Genomic DNA, 21,642 nt, shown 5'->3' on the forward strand with positions numbered 1-21,642 from the left:
CAGTAGGTATACACATTTGTGTCTTGATGCTCATTTTCATTAAATGTTCATTTTATTGACTCAGAAACCTAACTAAGTGAAATCTACTTCACTTGCAACTGTCAAGCTAATGAAAGACAAATTGCAGTGGTTTATCCAAACATTTGATTCACTCTGAGATCTATTAAATGTTTCAAGTGCAATGGGATCATATTCAATTCTGGATTCTAAAATACAACATAGTACTTCATTCCACTCTCCGGTCTAATGCACAGTATTTCTTGTTTAACCAGGAATCGTAAATACCAAGGATTTAGTTTGAATTTGAGACCACCCAATGCCTCCTGGATTAATGCCTCCTGGCATTAAGCAGGAATATTAAATTAAGGAAAATGCCAGTCTCATAGCTTTGCTCAATGTAATTTATAGTTTAACCATCATATTAAATCCTTTAATTGAAATCTGTAAAACAAATGGCAGTATTAGTAATTCCTTTATCAGCTTCCAATTCTCTGCCTACTTAACACCAGCCTCTAACCCAGGGGAAATAAGTTCCCGAATGCAATCCTTGAACTTGGGAAAGTGTCACTGAATCTCCACATTGCATAACCTTAATGTTCACTATTCCTGCAAGATAACACACTTTCATTTATCATACAGATGTGCTCATTTCCTTTTTGTGGTTCAAATGCATATTAACGAGGCCTTTACAGCTTAATATTATCTGGACTTCTGGTTTACTCTGTAATTATACGTAAAAAAGAATAATCGTTCAAACAGAACAAGAAACAGAAAAACAGAATCAAAATGGCAACTAACGAGGTTAACAAAACTACAGAAAAAGAATGAAGTACCGAGTGACAGAGATGATAAGGAAAAGCTAGAATTAGCAGAATATCATTATTGTCTTCCCTAATACATTCCTCTCTGCAAAGGCCGTTGTTTGTTTTTTATAATTGGTACTTTCCAACTCAAGTGTGCGCTGGACTTTGTTTGCTACCATGTGCCTATATATTTGACAATTTCTCTATCTAGAACAGCAAGACTTGTCTAGATGTTTAAAGGTAAACACATCCTCCCACATCCTTAAATCCTAAGCCAGGAATGCCACTTAATTCTGCTAGATAGAGGGCAGGCAGGATCAGATTGAGGGAAGGGTTGGCCAGTCCACGGTGTGTGAAGGAAAAGCCTGCCTGGGAAAGTAAGAAAAGGGACTCGAGGAGAATCCACTTACATCTATTTGCTTGAAGGAACCAGGGCCAAGGGAAAAGTGGCAAGGGTGAGGGAGGGGAGTCAGGAGGTGAGAGGGCACAGATCTGACCCTGACCCCTAGGTGGTCTTCAGGACTTGTACCCAGCTCCAGTGCCCAGCCGCAGGAAGGAGCCGAGCGGTGCTCCCTTCAGCTCACTTCCAGTGAGGGCAGTGGCTGGATTCTAGAGAGCTGACTGCACCCACTGGCTGTCAACAAGGGGAAGACCCAGTTAGAGAAGGTGAGCGCTGTCCCAGGCATGGGGCATTCAAGCTTTCCGCTGAAGATGCCTGGGGCTTTCCACCTGTCCTGCTTGGCCTGTGAGTGTCCGTGGGAAACTATCTTCCTTCTGGCTCTGAGGGCAGGGACCCACAATATCTCCAATATGACACAACTTACCTCCTTACACTGTACCAACATAGCTTTTCCTCCCCACAGCGGCATAAAGACTCTCCAGGAATATTGTTATCAGTTTGTTACCAGTTACTATTTCTGCTGAATCAAACCACCAACAAATTTTCAAAGCTTCATAACCCTCATGTGTAAGCCGATTCTGAGTCTCTTTGCTAAAGATTCTGACCTGGTTTTCTTTTCTGTTTCATCTCATTAACATCATCCTTTGTGTCTGCTCATTCTCCACCCTGCTTTCCTTTTCTGTCTATAGAATTCCCATCCCTGTTAGCCAGAATTGAATCACCAGGACACTATCTGGACCTCAAGTAAGTGAAGGTGTGGAACCTTGACTCAAGTGTAAAAGGAATCCGTTCAAAAGCCCCACAGTTATTGCTAGAAAACTAGAAAATGTGTTTGGAATGTCACTTGAAACCAAAAGTATGCTGCCAGAGGGTCAATTACACACTCAGGGAGGGGGCAGGGGGAGGGGATAGGAGAACTGGGTGTACAGCGGTGGGAGGGGGTCATGGGCGCCCCTGCTTGTTGTCACCCTTTATGCCTCTTCTTAGCATGCAGTGAGGCTTACGGGAAGGTGCGGGAGCCAGCGGGCAGGATGCAACTGTCCCTACCTGTGGCCCCTTCCCACCCCCCACCGAGGCTGGGCCTCCCTGCACAGCACCCAGATTCTACCCAACCTTGATTCTGGGCTTTCTGCAAACCCCAGTCACGGCTGTGCTTGTGTTCAGTGCCAAGAGAAAGCCTCAGAGTCTGCAAAAGCCTCTCATTGCTGCTGCCACCTGCTGATCATCTGCCAGGGAATCAGGAATTGGGGCAAGCACCCCTCCCGCGCCAGCCTTCTGATCCAGCCCCTTGACTTTCTCAAGCTTCCTTCGAGGTCTCACCACCCTTACTTGGAAGGAAAGCCTTTAAACCTGTTAAAAGGCATCTGCTGCTACTACATTTACCTGACAGTTGCTTCCAGCCTCCAATCTGAGGGACACATTCCCTTATATTTCGTGGTCTTTTTCCTCCAACTCTCTCTTTCTTTCTAGAATGTCTGAGTTCCCCCTCAACTTAATTCCCTTGAGATCATACCACTTTCTTCAGCAGAGAATTCAAAGCTAGCCTTTGGGTCCATTTTATCATCTGGTCCCATGTGTAGTACAGCTAGTTCTGGCCCCTGATGGCACCCCTCTCTAACTTAAAACATATTTACATTTCCTCGGTCATTTTGGTCAGGGTCACTGGAGTAGGAATGGAAGCATATGCCTTTGTTGCTGTTACTTTGTTTCATACTGATTTTCTATCTTGGTTTCTTACAGCCCTTGTTTTTAAGAATTTGAGAACATTTTCCCTGGAAGTAAGACATCCTGGCTTGTTTATCCCTGAAGCTTGAATAGCTAGTGGAGGGCAGGTTTTTAAAATGCTTCTCAAACCTGCATGAGCTGGGATTCATCAGAGGGCATTTTGATGATCCCACCAAGTTATCACACCAAAAGTCATTACACCCCACACACAATCAACAGTCACCCTTGGGTAAAACACAAGAACTTTCTTCTGCATTCTCAAAGCAAGTTTCCTGCACTCTGTGAACAGGTCCTAAAAATCAGAAGCAACCTTTGACTTCTCTCCTGTTGAGTGCCTGAATCCGAGTGATCTAGAGCCAAATCACAAGTTCAAGAGTTTTCTTCACCATTTCTTGGGTCATTATGTAAAATTAGACTCCTAATAACCTTTCCTAGTAAGCCAAAGTTCCCAAGATCATTTTGCATATTAGGCAAAACTGGAGTTATGATTGTTACCTAATTTAGATTAGGAAAGGAAGGAAAGGAGAAAAATGTAAGTTTTTTCTAATAAGAGTTTTTTGGTTTTATTCTGTTTCTTTATTTCCTCCCATTTGACATCTTTTTTTTAAAACAGAGAATAGCAGAACGACCACTTTTCAAGAGCCTACCGTGTGCTGGGCCTTGTGTTGGCACTTTCTTGAAATTATTTCATGTGGTTCTCCTAAAAGCCTTGCCAGACAGGCATTTTAGATGGTTAAACTAAGGCTAGGCCAGTGAAGGAACTTGCCTAAAATCACAGAACAGATCAGCAGATTCAGAATTCAAGTGTGGGTGTCTGACTCCATAACTAATCTCCCTTTCTCCACCCCACTCTATCTCTCAAAAGTTTTATCTTATCGTTAGTCTTCAGTCAATACATGGATCATTGCATGACCAAATTAAGGAGGCAGCACATTGCAGAGAAAGCCCATAGTACCAGCCCCAATTCAGGAAGACTGGGCTTTTCTTTTTCCTTCCACTAACCAGCTGTGTGACCTTGGACTATTCCTGTGGTTTGTCTGGCTCTCTCATTACGTAACTATAAAATTTATTTCAATAACTGGATTATCGCTAAGGTCTTTTTGACACTAATATCCTATGATTCCTATATATAATTAAATGAAACTATTTGAATAAATTAATATATTGGAAATCAAGACACAATTCTTTCTGCCTCTTCCCATAATATCTCTCCCTTGAAGAACTCAATTTCCAAGCACTCGTGTTCTCATCATCATAGACATTACTGCTTTGACAATGCCATTTCATTCACCTTTAGAATTTAAAAATTGTCCACCACAAGCACATTTCAAAAATCACTCACAGGCAAAGGTTAAAAAGTGGCGGCTACATACAATGAATTTCTGAAGAGTATTCAGTCCCCGATCCTTCTAGTACAGGCGCTGCTTCTCAACAATAAAGGGACAAGAATAATTGGAAGCAGAGTCCTTAAAACACACACCTCATATTCATCCTTCATCTTTGCAGCAGTCATATAGCAACTGTACAAGAGCCTTTTCACGCTTAAAGGAAACTCATTTAGCCTCTTCATTCAGGTTTGATCTTAAGAAGAGGAAACAATTAATAGCAATTCTGATACCAACCAGAGCCCTCACTTGAGTTCCTTGTTGCTAAGGTGTGTGGATGCCCTGTGGGCATTAGGCAAAGAGGGAAGAAATTCAGCTGTTTTTCTTTTATCTGCCATACAGTTCCCACCGTAAATTAAGCCATTTTCAATCTTCTTAGTCCTGAGTTTCTGTGGCATTAGCATCTTCTATCTCCATGTTCATTATCATTCCTGACGAACATTTCCGGAGAATATTGTTTCACTGTAGTCCTTATGGCGTTTTCTCTGAAGATACTTTTTGAAGAAACTGATGCTCCAAAATGTGGAACGGGAAAATATAACCTGAATGTGATAGAATTTGTATTAGACACGTACACAATAACACCACTGTATATATTTTACAGCCATATTTATGAACACAAATTTGTTGAAACATATCTGGAAGGAGATACAACAAACTGATAATTGTAGTTTCCTCTGAGGAGTGGAGTGAGTAGAGGGGACATGGGTGAAAGGGATATTAGCGTGGTCTGAAATGTCTTAACATTTTGAAAAGATTTTTTTAAAATTTTTAACTTTAAAATAATTGACTTTAAAGCAAATGAAAAACATGTACTAGCCCCCTTTACTCTCAGTGGTTAGGATGGTTCTTTGATTTCTGTAGCCCTGATGAACCATGGACAAGTTTGCTTAAGCTGTCTGCCATTTGGGGCATGACATCATCTACCTCCCCACCCTTCAGCAGGAAAGTCAGACTGGCAACCCTAAAGAAAGTCCAGTAACTGTTTTACTTCCCATCTGATATAATAGAACATAAATAGGATAGATTCAGAATCTGACTTGGGCGTATGTCAGGAATGGCACCCTTGTTCTCGCCCACCCTGTCCTTGGTCCTATACCCAGGTGGAGGACCTCCTGCCCATGCATTTGGGTTTCCTGCAAAGACAGTCCTGGAATTGATGAGAGTGGCCCCTGGTTTTTGCCTCTGCCTCTCACTGCCTGCTTTCTCTTCTACCATCTTCCAACACTCCCACTGACCCTTGTACCCATTGCCAGTCTTTTTAGTCCTTCCATGAAGTCCCCATCACCACTCAGTCTAAAGTAGTATCCATTCCCCCAGATGCTTCTTCCAGTCTTGGAACTCTGTAGATCCTTCCAGCTCAGAATGTCAATATGGTAAACAAGTATATGGTAAAAAAAAAAAAAAATTCTACAGTACTCATCACAGCTAATGGGGAAGTATTGAACCCGTTCCTCCTGAGGTCAGGAAGAAGACTAAGTTGTCCATTATCACCAGTTCTGTTCAACATCGTGCTGAGGTCATAGCCAGGACAGTAAGGCAAGAATAAAAATTTAACCATGAAAATTGAAAAGGAATAAATAAATCTGTCATTATCCTAGATGGTACAATGTTGTATGTAGAAAATTCAAATTAATCTAATTTACAGGTAAATTACTGGAATTAGAATTTAGCCGTGATTGTAGCTATGAAATCAGCAGAGAAAAATAGTTGCATTTCTATGTAACAATGAAAAAGAGATTGTAAATATTTAAAAAGGCACCATGTACATTAGCATGAAAACTATGAAGCACCTACGGAAATTTTTTAACAAAATTTTATAAGTCCAAGGAGAAAATTACAAACAGAAAATAAAAAACTTGTATTATTTTTAAATGATCTATAAAGTAGTTGGGAGTATTGAATATTTAAAGGAAAGGTTTCAGGGCTTCCCTGGTGGCGCAGTGGTTGAGAATCCGCCTGCCAATGCAGGGGACACAGGTTGGAGCCCTGGTCTGGGAGGATCCAACATGCCGCGGAGCAACTAGGCCCGTGAGCCACAACTACTGAGCCTGCGCGTCTGGAGCCTGTGCTCCGCAACAAGAGAGGCCGCGACAGTGAGAGGCCCGCGCACCGCGATGAAGAGTGGCCCCCGCTCGCCGCAACTAGAGAAAGCCCTCGCACAGAAACGAAGACCCAACACACCCAAAAATAAACAAATAAATAAATTTTAAAAATAAATAAATAAAATAAAGGAAAGGTTTCAGAGGTGACAATGAAAATATTATTCTTCAAATAACAGAAATGTCATAGGAATCATCTATTTGTTGAAGCTGATACATTTTCTTGCATAAGCATCTGCAAATTTTCAAATGGAAAAACAAATATAGCCTATTTACCTAAAACAGTTTGGCCTCCTCTTTCTCTCTCTCTCTCAGACCAAGACAGCTTTGAACTAAGCTGGTCCCAGTGGCTGGAGGAAATGAGTTTGCCTTCCTGATTAACTGAACCCAGCCAGTTCTGAGGGCGCAGCTGAACAGGTGGCAAAGGAAGTGACTCTGGAACAATCAAAGCTCAGTGTTTCCTCAGACACACACACTCCTTTGAAGAGTCTTTCCTTTGAAAAATTCCTGCCATATATTTTTTAATGTAGAAATACATGTTTGCGTTTAGGAGAGTAAACACAGCCCACGTGTTTCCCTCCCACCACTCCCAAATCCCTTAAAATGACAGCAAAGATGTACGGAAAGGAATTAACCTGTTACAGCTGGTAAGAAAATTGGAACCCATGAGTTAACTCAGGACATTTTGATGAAATTATAAGGACAAGAAAAGGGCAAGGTGTGTATCAGGGAGCTGATGCCTGAAACATACAGAGAAGGTTCACGGGGATTCAGAAGCGATTCTGTGGGTACCACCTCCGAGTCTCCGATCAGTAATCAAGATAAATAGAGGAGGACTTACGGGACACCTGGGACATATATCCTGCACCCCACACATGGAGAGACTGGCAGTGGTTAATATCTGTCCCCACGCTGGAGTCTAAAATCTTTTCTCTAATGAAATTACATGATCTGCCTGAAAAGAGCCAGAGCCAGTGTGGGTGTGGGTTCCACAGGGTAAAACTCGTGTTGGTTTTGACACTGAGGGGAGGAAGAAGGCTGCCTATGTGCTGCCTGAACACATGCCCTGAAACAAAACCTGCTGGTTGGTTCCCCCCACACATAGAGAGAACTTCTGTCTGGTTAGCTATTGCTCCTTAATGATTTACCCCAAAACGTTATGACTTAAAATAGCAACCATTTTATAATAGCTAGTGATTGTTGGCTCAGTAATTCAGGCAGGGCTCAGCTGGGCAATTTTTCTGCTCCAAGTGACATTGGCTGAGGGCATTTGGTGGTATTCAGATGGAGGGTGGCTGGTCTGGAGGAATCAAGGCAGCTTCACTCATGTCTGGCACAGCTGGAAGGCTGAGCTCTACTGGGATAGTCCTCTGGAGCACCTACATATAACCTGCCCAACATCGAACTCTCAGAGTAGCTGGACTTCTTACATAGTTACTCAGGGATCCCAGAGAGTGTGTTCCAAGAGACAGGAAGAGGAAGCCTCCAGTCTCTCAAGGGCCAGACCCAGGAACCAGCCCATCATCACATCCACCATATTCTATTGGTCAAGCAGTCAGACTCCATCCAGATTCAAGGAGGGGTAACATAAACCTCACTTCATATTCCCATGGGGAAGGAGATAAAAATAAACAAAAAAACCCCACTAAGTAGATACTCTACAGGAAAGCGATTTGAGTTATAATGCAAAAGCAGTTAAAGGGGGTAGAGAGTGTCAGGAAGTTGGGAGAATACTATTTATACTATTTATATAGGGTGGTCATGGAAGTCCTTACTGTTTAGATGACTTTTGAGCAGGGGTATTAAGGAAGAGACGGGGCAACCGTATGGATTTTGGCTTTTACTCTGAGTTCAGTGAGAAATCAGAGGGTTTTCAGCAGAGGATTAATCTGACTTGAATTTTAAAGAGATACTCAGTGCTATGTGGATAATACACTAAAGGGAAGATGAATGGGGTAGTAGGGATACTAAGAGGCTATTTTGATAATCTAGTCAAAAAGTCATGGTGGCTTGGACCAAATGATACAGCAGTGATGTATTAAGTGGCCAATTCTATAAATATAGACATACTTACAAATATCTTTTTGGGTTCCTGCACCCATTTCTAACATGTGTGGATGTGGGTGCGGGTATGTGTAAGCTTCCACACACCAACAAGCATTTCTTGGACACCAGCAGGGAATCTGAGAATTCAACTCTGTTGTGAAACTATCTACTCAGAGGTGGCATCAGATTCCACAGGCAAAGGGCTCAGTCCTCCAAGACCACCCTCCACTTCAGACACCAATCACAAGCCCAGGTTGTTACCTGTACTTCCGACCAACTGGCTATAAATCAGAGGTTTCCATGACCCTCTCCTTGGGTTTGACTAATTTGCTAGAACAGCTAACAGAAATCAGGAAACCCGTTTACTCAATAGATGACCGATTTATCATGAAGGATATTAAAGGATACGAATCAACAGCCAGGTGAAGAGATACAGAGAGCAAGGAGCCAAGCAAAGGTCCTCATGGAGCTTGGGGCCTGGCACCGTGGCACATGGAAACATTCTGGTTCACCCACCTGAAAGGTTTCTGAACTCCATCCTTTTGGGGTTTTATGGAGGCTTCATTACATAGGCATGATTGATTCATTCATTGGCCATTGGTGACTGAGCCAATCTCCAGCCCCTCTCCTGTCCCTGAAGGTCAGGAGAATGGGACTAAAAGTTCCAACCCCCTAATCACATAGATGGTTCTTCTGGCAACCAGCCCCCATGCTTAAGTAGGGTCCAGTAGTTGCCTCATTAACATAACAACACCTTTGTTGTTCTCATCACTTAGGATGAGAAATTCCAAGTTTTAGGAGCTCTGTGCAAGAAATGGAGACAAAGACCAAATATATATATTTCTCATTATAAATCACAATATCACAAAGTATACTTTCAAAGAATTAACTTTTTTCATCTTATACATCATCGCAAATCTGTAGTCTGTGAATTATTGGTAAGAAAACAATAGTAATATTTCTTTTTTATTGAAATATAACTTATATACATTAAAGTATGCAAGTCTTTAGTGAACTGTTTGATTAATTTTCACATATGTGTCTACTAATGTAACTCAGAATCCCTCCCGTCCCTGTCAGCACTCTCCCCAGAGATAACCCTCTTCTGACTTCTATCACTATAGATTTGTCTGTTTTATGCACTTCATATAAATGGAATAATATAAAATATATCTTTTTATCCCGGGCATATTTCACTTCATATTATGTCTGTAAGATTCATCCATGTTGTTCACATACACAGTGAGTTCATTCCTTTTCATTGAACATGGCATGATTTATTTATAAAAATATAGCTGAGAATATTTGCTGATGGTTTGGAAATAGGGTCTGAGAGAAAGATAGGAATCATTTTTAGTCTGAGCTTCCAGAAGACTTGGAATTGCCAGGGGGAAGGCTGTAGAAAGCAATTTTAGGTGTGGGGGATGGGAAAGAGTTCTGTTTGGGGCATGCTGCCTGTGAGATGGTTGTTAGACAACCAGTGTAGAGACTGAGGAGGCAGGTGGATATGTTAGTCTGATGTTATGATAAAAGTCTGAGCTGAAGATCTCAATTTGGGAGTCATCAGCATATACATATGTTATTTAAGACCTTGGGACGGGATAAGATCTATGAGAGAATGAAGGTGGCTATCCAGTAAAGTAAGCTGAGGACTGAGCTCTAAGCACTGTCAGGGGCTCAGGGAGAAGGATGAACGTGGAAAGGAGACTGAGAAGGTGTGGCTGATGAGTAGAAGAAGAACCAAATGGTCTAGAAGTAAAACAAGAAAGAATTTCAAGGCGTGAACTGTGGCAAAGGCTGATAACAGGTCAGTAGTGTCTGGGACGAGTTGACAAGAGCTGTTTCCAGGGAGACTGGAGAAAAAGCCTGACTGTATTCTTGTAGAAGCAACTGCTGATTCCCACCCAACAGCCATGCCCTGCTCTTCTTTAGTAAGAAGAGCTCTTGTTTTATTTGGGGTAAAATGCATCCAGCTATACTTTCCAATCTCCCTTTCATCAAGATGTGACCGTATATGGCAAATAAGTAGAAGTGTATATGGTATTTCTGGGAAGCCAGCTGAAAGGGAGCTGATTCAGCCAGGCAGCACCTTGTGTATTAGTCACTTTTGCCCTCTGTATTGGTCAGATTTTTACTGTGATAGTGCTATGAAACAAACAACCCAAAAATATCTCAATGACTTAACCACATTCTCTTTTATGCTTCTGGATCAGCAGTTTGGCTGGCTTGGCTGAGCAAGCCTGCATTCTAGGCTTTGGGTCAGGTTCAGGGCAGCTTCAGTTCCAGGCTGAAAGAAAAATATGCTGTTCCCATGGTGGGATGGGAGCTTCAGGAAGCCTTGTGGAAATTTGCCACACCTCCTAGTGCTTAAGCTCAGAACCCAAAAGATCACTTCTACCCATTGGCCAAAGAATTTACATGACTGAGCCCAAAGTAAATGAAGAGGGTTATTATTCTTCACCAACTATGGAAAAGTAAGAAAAATTGTGTACAAATAGTAACATCTACCACACCTTCTTTTATTCATACTTTCGATGCACTAAAACCCAAAGTGATGGCTAGAGCGCCAGCAGCCTTTGTGGGTCATGTGACATTGGAAGTACCAAGCTAAGGTGGTAGAGTAGAAAGATGTGTCCCATTTGTCCATGGAGTCACCATATCAACCATGAACAGGCTAAATCTGACCTTGTTTTACGTGGAAAAAAATAACTGCCATCTTTTTAATTTATTTTTATGTTATATTTTCTATTGCACATAGCCAAACCTAATACTAATGGACACAAGTGGGTTTAAGTAAGAATGGGAGGTGTATGGACAATACCTTCAAGGAATTTTTCTTTGCAGAATAGCAGAGAGATGGAATAGTACCTGAAGAGGCAAAGGAACAAAGGGAGTTTTTATTTTAAGTTGGAAAGTATTACAGCATGTTATATAATGATGAGAAAAAAACTAATAAAGAAAAAAGTAATTGATACAAGAAAAGGAAAATTATCGAAGTACTATCCTTGAGTAAACAAGAAAACCTTGACATGTGGTACTTAGAGGTGCTTTTGTTTTGATTTAACTACGGGTCAATTTATACCTATTATATGACCTAAACTATTTAAATTCCATGAATTTTTTCCTGAGTGTTTTCCAGGCAACTCCATATATTAAAAATGTTTTATTCATGTTTTTTGTTTTGTGTAAATAATAATTGAACCTTTCACAAACCCTAACCCCACCCATGCCCACATTGTTTTTCATTTTGAATTACGAAAGGAAATAGAGGGGAAGTTTGTACTGTTTGGAATTATATGAATGATCAGAGGATGGCCCAATAGCCTAAATGAAAAGAAATAACTCATTAAATGGCACAAATCATCTTGCAAATAAAAGTATAAGACACAGAAAGCTGATAAAGCAAGTAAGAAAAATCCTATTTTTTCTAAGTTCCCTGTCAAAGTGGAATTTTTAAACCCACAGATGTTTAGAGGAGGTAAAAATATACTTCCTTGTTTGATGGAACTGCTACAATTCCAAATATATAAATCCACCCACAGCATTAATTAAAGTTTAAAATTTTTTCTCTGTCTAATATGAGTAGCATAGTGTTTTTACCTGAATAAGGCACTGCTTTTCTTCCCTGTTCTGCCAGATAAGATGCAGCACTCTTTTAAATACATATTTTTTTCCTAAAGGGAGCAGCTTGGGGAGAAATATCTAGAGTTCCATTTGAGACTTGTTAACTTTGAGATGCCTACTAGATACCCCAATGGAGATGTTAAGTAACAAGTTATACAAGTCTGGAGTCCAGGGAAAAGGTCTGAGCTAGAGACATAATGTTGGAGTTATCAGCATTTAGTATATTTAAAGGCATGGAGCTGTATAAGATTATCTAAGGATTTAGTGTATATAGGAAAAAAAATACAGATCTTTAGACTGAGCCCCAGGGTACAGCATTTAGAGGTTAGGGAAATGAGAAAAAATCAGCAGAAGATACTGAGAAGGAGCAGCTGGTGAGGTGGAAGGAAAACAGGAAGAGTGGTATCCTGAAGGCAAGAAAAGAAAGTGTCTAAGAAGAAATTTATCTATTTTGACTAATAAGGTGGAAATGGAGATGCAAATGAAATTGGATTATGCAAATAACATTGGAGATCATTAGTGATCCTGATAAGTGTTTAGAGTGAAGGGTGGGATTGAACACCTGTTTAGAGTGGATTCAAGAGAGAATTGAAGAGAAATTAGAGACAACAAGAATAGACAACTCTTTCTGGAGCTTTGCTGCCAATAGGGAGAGAAAGAAATCGGATGACGAGGTCATGGAATTTTGTTTGTTTTTAAGTTGAGAGAAATAACAGTATGTTACTATACTTATGAGAATGACCCAGAAGAGAGGGGAAAGCTGATGATGCAGGAGAGAGATGGCAAACTTCTTGGAAGGTCGTAAGCTAGAGAGGCTGGGGTCTGCTGCATAGGAAGAAAGCTTGGCTTTAGCTGGGAACATTAACAGTTCATCCAGAATGACAAAAAGTGTTAGAATATATAGACACCAATGCAAGCAAGGAGTTAGATATGATGGTGGGCGTTGGTGCAGCACTTTCTGATTTATTCACCTTTCTTGGTATTATCAGCTAAGTGAGAATGGGAAGAAAATATGAGAGGTTTCAGGAAAGTAGAAAAGTAAGAAATATCTATCCAAGGTAGTAGGAAAGAAAATAAACCTGGAAAATATGATGTGATCACTTGGCAGCTTTAAAGGTCCACTTAGAGCCGTCAGCATATTTGTGTGTTTTACTACAGCCATTTTCAGCCGTGGATCCAGGTCTGGGAGGAGTTTCATCTGTGGTTTCCCCAAGCAGTGTGACAAACTGAAAAGTGTCAAGAGAGTTGAATACAAGGAAATGGTTAAAATGATTGACCATAGAATTTAAGCTGAGGTCACAAGGGAGAGGAAGACATGAAGGGGGAAGAGGGGATGGAGAATGTAAAGATGGTAACATCATGGATTGAAGGGCCAAGTGGAGACTAAAGATATTGAAGTCAGGTACTAAAATGGATGAGCAGAAAAGATGGCAAAAGAGTTGTAGAGTACCTAATATTGACATTTTGGAGGAGACACAGTTTCAGCATAAGAGCAAGGGTTACCATGAAAGCGAGTGCCGAGGCAGGGTAAAGGGCAAATCACTAAAGGTGAGGTTGAGGAACCACAGGCCAGGGGATTGGAAGGACTATCCAAGCATACATGTAAATCACTAAGACTTAAAACAGCAGAACTTTGGCAAGAATGACAATGAACCAGAAGCCAACACCTTCACTGAAGATCACCGGTCAGCATAGACTACAGTGAGGATGAGTACTGATTGGCTCATCTCATAATCTAATGACATGAGATGCAAAGCTCAGGGATTTTATGGAAGAAGCTGGGAGAATGACAGCAAATGCAAAGAGGAGCAGGAAGTGCACTTCCCCACCTATAAGAGCCACCTTGGGAAGGCTGCAGGGGAAGCCTTAGCCTGAGGCAAAGTGTAGGCTTCAGTTTTAACAGGAACACTTTGGTAGGGGTGTTGAGAATGGATTGAAAGAGAGCAAAGGGTGGAAGTAGAATAAGTTAGGAGGCTACTGCAAAAATATAGGCAAAAGATGTTGGATGCTTATCCCACGAAGATAGCAGTAAAGGTGTGAAGATATAGTCAGCGTCTGAATGTTTTTAAATATACCATAATTCTTTGTACCGTTGATTTTAAGATTACCCCCTATTTCCTTTTTTTTTTTAACATCTTTATTGGAGTATAATAGCTTTACAATGGTGTGTTAGTTTCTGCTTTATAACAAAGTAAATCAGCTATACATATACATATATCCCCATATCTCTTCCCTCTTGCGTCTCCCTCCCTCCCACCCTCCCTCTCCCACCCCTTTAGGTGGTCACAAAGCACGGAGCTGATCTCCCTATGCTATGCGGCTGCTTCCCACTAGCTATCTATTTTACATTTGGTAGTGTATATATGTCCATGCCACTCTCTCACTTTGTCCCAGCTTACCCTTCCCCCTCCCCGTGTCCTCAAGTCCATTCTCTAGTAGGTCTGCATCTTTATTCCTTCCTATCCTGCCCCTAGGTTCTTCATAACCATTTTTTTTTTAGATTCCATATATATGTTAGCATACAGTATTTATTTTTCTCTTTCTGACTTCACTCTGTATGACAGTCTCTAGGTCCATCCACCTCACTACAAATAATTCAATTTCGTTTCTTTTTATGACTGAGTAATATTGAATTTTATATATGTGCCACATCTTCATGTACCACTAAGAGAAAAAGCAATGCTACCAGTTAAACAGTGATAACACTTTTTTATGATTTCAATTTTAAAATGCATCCAAATTTCAGAGATGTTAAAATATTAAAATGTGTGTCTGTGAACAGATGAAACATAATATATTGTTACACTGGTTGAATGTACTACTGTACGAAGGAAGAAATTCTTTTCCCAAAAAACTAAGAATTAAGAAAACTGAGTGTTTAGCATCTTAGAGGGCTTGCTAGAGAAACTCCCTGACAGCTGCTTGAGGAAAAGCAAGGCTGTGCTCCTGTTAGGTGACCTTCACTGGACACATTTTGCCACCTGTTTACTAATTGGCTCCTGTAAGAGAGTAACTCCATGTTCCTTGCTATGTCTAATTAATAGCCACACATCAATTTACTCATCATTTGTGTCTCCATATACTACTTGTTATTTCTAGTTAATGATTCATGTCTGATCGCTGTGAGAAGGTAGCTCAGATTTGTTCAGGCTGCAAATTTATCCCTGTCACTGATGAATGTTACATTATGGCCACAGGAAGTAAAAAGGAAAACAGCAGTCTGTGCTAAGTTAGAAGTCTTATGTTCTCCCCTCTTCTCCCATGTTGTATCAAACCAGCATATCTTTCTCATTGGTTCGTAATCCTGACTGCACATTAGAAACACTTCAGGGTGCTTCTTAAAAATACTTATTCCTGGACCACAGCCCAGACCAGTTAGATCAGAATCATTGGAGGCGAACTTCAGGCATCCATATTTCTTAGAAAAATACAGGTGATTCAAATATCCCATCACCAGCGCAGTCCATGGGAGTTTGGCAGTCTCTTCATTAATAAGTAATAAACTTTGATGAGCTCAGATCAATTTGTCTAAGAAATATTTCTTTAACAATATAAGCCATGTAATGGTATATAGCAGGCATCAGAAATGAATACAGAATGATGTGGAAAGTTACAGTGTGTCACTAATGAAAAATAAGATTGTAGAGAGTATTATCTTAATTGAAATAAGTTGTGTCTACATATTTTTGTGTGTATGTATATCTAATTAATATCCAGAGATCAGTTTACCTATTGTTTTCTTCTCCATATATTGCTTGTTATTTCCAGTTAATGATTCATATCTGACCATTATGAAAATATGATTCTGAATTGTACATAATGAAAATTTAACCCTATCACTGATGCATATGACATACACACACTGATACATATACACACATGTACATATGTATCTATACACATATATGACACATACCCATATATGGTGATGGAGTATTAAAAAATGTTTATGATTTTAAATGCTCAAGATTACAGGAGATTTTAGTTTTCTTCTTTCTTTTGACCTCATTTTTTGCTATGTAAATGCATTTACTTTGTAATAGAAATTCATTCAGAAACAATAGCCTTATCTATTCATTGGAGAAAATTTGGAAAATTCATAAAACCATAAGTAAGAAAATTTAAATCATTCATGATTCCACCAGCCAGAAATAACCACTTTGGACATTTTGGTTCATTCTTTCCAAAAAAATTTTTTTCTTTATATGAGAGTGTGTGTGAGTATGTGTTTGTATACAGAATTACATACTTATACTGAAAAAAATTTTTTTAAGTTTTTAACCTTTTTGTTCTCTTAATAAAAGATTTTACCATGTCATTAAAAATTCTCACAAAACATGTGTTGTAATGAACTACATAGTATTTTACAACAAGATTGAGGAATACATGCAATACAGGTATGCTTTAAGCCATAAAAACAAAACAATCCAGTAGAGTTTGGGAGGTCAGAGAGCTGTAAGACTTAACAAGCAATACTGTGTGTGTTTGTCTTGAGTGTCCTCTTCAAGGCTCTCTCAAGAACTTGAGCAAGGAGGGCTGCAAAGCAGGTGGCACTGGCATTTGTGAATTGTAGTCCTGGCGGTTTCACCATATCATTACAGTGAATATCTGAGTTAATTTAGCAAAGTGAGATGGGTGAATGATAAGAGATTAAGATATGTGAAACTAATTTAGGTAGTCAGGATGCATTCATTTCTAAGGCCAGGATACTTACATAACAAGAACAGCATTTTATCTGGTCATCAGCACCCATGAAAAGTAAAGAGATTCACCAATAAATTCAGCAAATGTGTACTGTATTTTGGGGGGAAAAGCAAGACCTTTTATTGGTGCCAGGCACTGGTGGATGGCAACATTTTTTTATACCCCAGATTTTCCCTCATTAACCAATTTCTCAGCCATAGACCAGCATCATGATGAATATAAGGCCATAAATTTGCTGTGGATTATTTGTTATTGATATGTGATTTTCTGCTCTCGTGACGGCAGAGGCTGTGTCTGTGGAAAAAATCCCAAAAACAAGATTAGATTGGGATTCCAGAAGCAAAGAGGAACGAATAGGAGTGGAAATGTGCACAAAGGGAGAAGTAGAAAGAAACAGAAAAATAGAATAAGATGGATTATTCAAGAAAATTCTGGAGATCAAGAGTGAAATCATTATGAATTTCTAAATTGTGGTTCTACATAAACTCTTATAAAGAGAAGGAATCTAGCTAGACAGGATTTTTTCCCTTGATATGGGAATTTTAGTTTCCCAATTACATCTCAGTGGGAGACTTCTTGTTATTGAGTTTTAAGTTCACAGATGGTGGAGTCTGGAAAACTGTCACAAATTGACCAACACTAACAAAACTGAAAATCTCTAGCCTTTTTTTCTATTCCATTTTCTCTGCCCTCTTTCTTTCTCTCATGACACTAAATCTCCGCCAATGTTTGTCTGGAAACAAAATGTGAATCAGAGTTTCAAGATACACTGAGTCTGGAAGCACTACTCTTCCTTGGTTATAAGGACTTACAAGGATAACAGTGATTAACCTGTTATTGCTATAGTACTCAGACTTTGTTTAAGGATTGTTGTCATTTGTTGTATTATTTTATGGTCAACTGATATATTTTAACACTAAATATCATACATTTTGACTGTTGGCCCTATATTCTTTTATTCCTTATGCCTCTTCAGGAGTTTAGAAGGAAGAGACTATAAAAGACATGGAATTTAAGTAATACAGCTTTGCAGATGCTAGGGGAACATGGGGTGAAAGATACCCCAGGATACAATTCCTGAAGAGACCCATCCACTTACCAAGTCCTTGTGGAAATCTAGCCAAGACTGAGGAGAAAAAGAAGTAAAGAGTGAAATATTTTAGTACACATTTGGGAGCTCTTTAGGTTTTTCTGAGGAAACAAGAAACCACCATAAGAAAGGGGTACTTGTAAGTGTTTAATTTTATATGTTGGGGTCAAATATGGAGCATTTTATATGTCTAGCAAAGAGGCCATTGGGTTATGCTGTCATCTGGGACATTATATAAGTCTATTGACTGAATTTGCTTAGACAACATAGCTGAGAGTTTTTTAAGACTGGGAAATAGGATAGTTGCTTTCTTGGTTTAGTATACAAAGTAACATTGAAGTAAAATTGACCTAAGCATTTTTTGGTCGTATTTCAGAAGCATTTCATAGCACCCTCCAAGAAACTGCCTTGAAAGCCTGCATCCCCACAGCATTGGTCTCAGATGGGTATAGAAAAAGTAATAAGGTTAGGAAAGTATTGTAATGAAAGCTCACACTGGAAATTTCTGACACTCTTCCAGTCCCTTTCCTTGAGAGGAATTACATCACCACTGTTTTACATCTTACTGTTGTCTCTCACTGTTAACTCTATTCAGCTAACAAGGGGAGAACATCTGCATAATCTAGCTACATGATCTAGCATCCACCAAGAATTCAGACCCTTTTCTCCATCTTCACTGCTCTCCCTGCTTCACCAAGAGGAGAGTTTGTGGTACAGACCAAGCAAAAACGCCTTTACTTCTCTGCTCTTGGAATTTCATGCAGGGTTTTGGGTCTCATCCTGTTGCAAATGAGGCACTTCATCCAAAGAGACCCATGGCAGGATGGAGGGAGAGGCAGAGGGGTCAAGCCAAGTTCATAGGAAACTAGGGCCTCACCTCTTAATGAAGAGCATTATCATGTGAATGTGTATGTGTGTTCTCTTTTGAAATCCTTTAATATGAGGGCTTCCCTGGTGGCATAGTGGTTAAGAATCCGCCTGCCAATGCAGGGGACACAGGTCTGAGCCCTGGTCTGGGAAGATCCCACATGCTGTGGAGCAACTAAGCCTGTGCGCCACAACTACTGAGCCAGTGCTCTAGAGCCAGTGAGCCACAACTACTGACCCTGTGTGCCACAACTACTAAAGCCTGCGCGCCTAGAGCCTGTGCTCTGCAACAAGAGAAGCCACTGCAATGAAAACCCCGGGCACTGCAATGAAAAGCCCAGGCACACAATGAAGGCACAATGAAGAGTAGCCCCCGCTCGCCACAACTAGAGAAAGCCATGCACAGCAGCGAAGACCCAACGCAGCCAAAATTTAATTAATTAATTAATTAATTTAAAAAATCCTTTAATATGATATAATTTCTTTAATTAGGCAACATATTTTCCTTTTAGTGGAAGGTGAATGCTACAAAAGAGAGAGATTAAAGTTTCTGTGTCCCCACCACATTAACAAAAGAAAGGGGGAAAAAAAGCACATGATCATCTCAATAAATGCTGAAAAAGCTTTTGACAAAATTCAACATCCATACATGATGAAAACTTTCATCAAAGTTTGTATAGCGGGAACATATCTTGACTTAGTAAAGGCCATTTATGACTAAACCTCAGCTAACATCATACTCAACTATGAAAAGCTGAAACCCTTTCCTCCAAAATAGGAAGACAAGGATGTCCACTTCCACCACTTATATTTAACACAGTATTGGAAGTCCTAGCCACAGCAATCAGACAAGAAAAAGAAGTCATCCGATTTGTAAGGGAAGAAGTAAAACTGTCAGTATTTGCAAATATCATGATACTGCACATAGAAAACCCTAAAGCCTCCACCAAAAAATTGGTAGAACTAATAAGTGAATTCAGTAAAGTTGGAGGAACTGCAAGCCAGGAAATTGTCCCAGGCTAACATTGTGAACCAGCCAGTCAATGACTTATACAAGCTTCAGTGGTACCAAGTACCTTACCTACAGAGCATAATGGCTACTTCACTTTCTGTTTAAAATCTCACACAGATTGCTCTTGTGGCCAGTCCTAACCTGGAACCGTAGAAGGAAGGGAATTTTGGGAAATGTAGTTCCACTTTTAGCTAAATAGCTCAAAACTGCTGCAATTTCCCAATAATGCTTTACAATTATACCCTTTCATTTCTAATCTCCATCTCATTATTATATGCTTTGTCCAAAATATAAATTGACTTTGTTAGCTATTTGTTATCTGTCAGTACTGAATACATTTCAGTTCTCTTTAAAATGTATTTATTTAATGAGATGCTTTCCATCAGTATGCCTGTCTTTTCAGCCTTGTTTTGGAGTCAAGTGTGGAGTAACCCAGACTTGATGGCTTTCCCTGTCCATTTTAGACCCTTCTGTAATGCACATTTCTCTTTCCTTGGGTCTTGACTGAGTACTTCATATCTCAGCTCAACTTTGTTCCTAAACTCTGACTACAGACACATTTCTGAGCATCCTTATTTTACTTTTCTATTATCATTTTCTAATTTTCAAAAAATTAAATATAGTTTCGTATCATCCATGTATAGCAAACTCATCAACTATCTCTTTGGGAGAACTGAAGGTGCATGCTGGCTATATTCTGGTAGATACTCATCTTGTCTAATTAATAAATTGTTAAAAATGAATAATAGACTATGATATATAGAAAATTTTCCTCTTAAGATAGAGGCTGTTTGTTTAGCAAAACTTGGCTGGTGGGAGGGGGTAGAATTGGGGTACCTTACTATTTAATTTTCCCTCATGATTTTTCAAACTTAAAATAATCAACAAGATCTTGCTGGTCTACTTGTTATATTCCAGAAGAATAGATTTCAATAGGTAAAAAGCAACTTAGTAACAAGTGAATTGTTCACATTCACCAGATCAACCTATTTTGAACATTCTTTTATGTTTATCCATTATTATAGTACATAAGAAAATGTCAGATATTCCAAATTACATTTCTAAAATTATACAGAGCACTTGTACTGCATTTGTTTTCTTCCAGCATTTTTCAGCATGATTCAAAATCACATGCTTCTGTTTAACATTTTTCTAGTTGATGTCATTGAAGATTTCCTTGGAAATCATTTCCTAATGCCTGCAGATGTTTTATTTCTGGCCTTCTACCTCTAGGATTAAATTTCACACACTAACCTTTCTTTGTAGAATCAGTAATGAGGTATCTGGCAAAACACTCATGATAAGTAGATCAAATATTTCCTAAGTAGTAAATAGGAAGTAATATTTTGAGGGAAAGAGAGCTTAATGCAATTAAATTAGAAACCTTATATATGCTCTAGAGCACGTACTAGGCCTTTTTTCCATTTTCCTCAACTACTCACCATCTCACATGCTGTTGGAAGTTAATAAATATTCATCAATGATTGATGACATTGAGCATACTCTACTCAGAGACTAATACCCTCAGATATTTACCAAGCAGCCAACACCAGTGAAATTTTCATCACATTGCTCAGCTGGGTTCCATGCCTCCGGGATCTCGCTGCTGCAGTCTGCCCTGCGTTCTAATACTAAATTAATCTTTCTGAAGCTCTACTTTTATCATATCACTCCCTTGTTAAAAAATATATATAATGTATACTCTTTGCCAACTGAACTATGTCCACACTCCTTAACATTACTGACCAAACCTTTCATTTTTCTGGCACCATCTCCTGCCAGCCGCCTCCTCACCAACCTCTCCTAGCCTCTCAACTCTACTCACTAGCCATAATCCAAGCTGTCAAGTCTTCAAATGTACCAAATAGGTCAAGCATGCTCTAT

This window comes from Balaenoptera physalus (assembly GCF_965194825.1).
Source record: "Balaenoptera physalus genome assembly, chromosome: 14".
NCBI classification, from domain to species: domain Eukaryota; kingdom Metazoa; phylum Chordata; class Mammalia; order Artiodactyla; family Balaenopteridae; genus Balaenoptera; species Balaenoptera physalus.